The following is a 2,252-nucleotide window of genomic DNA, read 5'->3' as shown; positions in this document are numbered from 1 at the left end:
TTGCCACAGAGGATGGTGAGTCAATGACAATAATAGTTGAAGAAAAAATTATTTTTCAATTAAGAGAGATTAAAATCTGAAGAAAAGCAACAATTATCTAAGTGAAGAATGGCCTTGTGTGTTGTAGCCAGGTAGCTCCGTTTAGACCAGTCATCTTTAATAAGATGCAGAGCATCCCTGTCACTAGGGGCACTGTGGTGGCACAGATGCCACTGCACCGAGGAGGGGGGAGGGTTACTATGGGAAGGACATTGAAAATAGGTGCACCCTTTATACACCATACCTGAGCTCCCTCTATTAGCTCTTAAACTGTAGGAAAATGGGTTTTCCCACCTTATCCTTATTTGGAATTTTGATCTAAAATGCATTCTATAGTTCAGATTTGGCTAAGTATTCCTGGTACAGAAATATGCAGATATTTTCATCTAGAAGAAAGTGCTGCTGAGTAGGGGATCAGAAGGAAAGAAAAGAATAAGTATGTGTAAGCATAAAAAAGTCAAAATATAGTTGAGCACCTAATGGGACAACTGCCTGCAGCACTTGACTCTTCCTGGCTACTTGCACAGTATTGTTAAAGTAGAATAAATCATTTGCCATGACCAGGTTTTAGGAAAATATGTGAGAGTCAGTCAGGCAAAAAATCAGTTTGAAATAGATGAAATTTTCCATCTGAGTGACTTCCACCAGGAGAGAATGTTTCTAGGAGCACAGTATTTTTAATCTTGTTTAAAAAAAATAGTTTAATGTATAAATCACTCAATTGTAAAGGCACTTCAATTTTATTTTCCTTTAGTTTTGAGGTTTTGGAATTGCTCTGCGCAGTTCCAAGTAAAAGCTCTCAGATAAAACTTGCATGCTGAAAACCACCATCACAAATGTGCAAGCACAACTATAAATTTATACAACAATCAAGCTGTTTGTAGTTTGCAAAATTTGCTAATAAAATGCAGAAGTAGGGTTTCCATTTACACTCTCTGGCACTGGCACTGCATGTATATCTTGGGTGCAGGCAAAAGATGGAAAATTCCATGCACAGAGAATCTTTTGTGGATGCGACAGTTTGCTAATATCTTAATGAGTGAATTATGATAATTACGAAAATCTTAGCTTTACATTATTTGTGAAGTATATGTGTGTGTGTGTGTGTCAGCCTTCCCAGGCAGACACACCATTCCGATTCAGCAGCACTCAATGAGGAGCATTTCTGTACTAATAATACAAAGTGGATCTCAAACTGCTGCATATTAATCAAATTCATTAAAGTACATTCATTCATTTGTGTGTATAACAGCCAAACCGGGAATGTAGAGTTTGCACAAAATGCATATATTAATGAATGCTAAAACTTCAACATGAGTAATAGCTTTAAAAATATTTTCATAAAGCAAAATTCTAAGGAGTAATACTGATAATTATTTTTTTCATATTTTCACTTCCTGTTATTACCTTTAAGTGGAGTAGTAACTAAATAGTGTCATTTAGCTTTAAGTGTAAAAAATATGGAAGAAGAAAATAACTAAGAAATAAGGGAAAGCCCAAAAGATTGTAAAGAAAAAAAGGATATAATATTGAGCAACGTTAATATTAAATTTCCTACTTCTCCTTCAAATCAGTTAAAAAATATGTTCAGGGCATGTTAGACATGGTCACTTTCTGTGTACAAAGAAGCATGTATTCGAAGCTATATTAGGAAACAGCCTTTCATTTCCTGTATGGGACTAGAGGCTGGGAGGGACGTGGCGAAGGAAAATACAGCCATGAGGGTATGTCTGTATACTTACATAAGTCAGGAGACCTAAGACTCGTGTTAACAGTCAATGACTAGTGCTCGCTTCAGCAGCACATACACTAAAATTGGAATGATATGAAGATTAGTATGGCCCCTTCATTAAGAATGACATGCAAATTCCCATTCCATATTTTTTTATTAATTAATTTATTTTTTTTGGCTGCGTTGAGTCTTCGTTGCCATACGTGAGCTTTCTCTAGCTGCAGGCAGCGGGGGCTACTCTTTGTTGTGGTGCACGGGCTTCTTATTGCGGTGGCTTCTCTTGTTTCGGAGCACGGGCTGTAGGCACGAGGGCTTCAGTAGGTGTGACACATAGGCTTAGTAGTTGTGGCTCACAGGCTCTAGAGCTCAGGCTCAGTAGTTGTGGCGCACGGGCTTAGTTGCTCTGTGGCATGTGGAATCTTCCCAGACCAGGGCTGGAACCTGTGTCCCCTGCATTGGCAGGCGGATTCTTAACCATTCC

General features: G+C 38.2%; 1 pseudogene; it reads left to right on the top strand.

The window, feature by feature from the left end:
* The first annotated feature begins 1,824 nt into the window (after positions 1-1,824).
* LOC116742102 lies at positions 1,825-1,924 on the top strand (annotated as a pseudogene).
* Positions 1,925-2,252: the final 328 nt, after the last annotated feature.

This window comes from Phocoena sinus, chromosome 16, assembly GCF_008692025.1.
Source record: "Phocoena sinus isolate mPhoSin1 chromosome 16, mPhoSin1.pri, whole genome shotgun sequence".
Classification (NCBI taxonomy): Eukaryota; Metazoa; Chordata; class Mammalia; order Artiodactyla; family Phocoenidae; genus Phocoena; species Phocoena sinus.
This window is presented reverse-complemented; position numbering and strand designations above follow the sequence as displayed.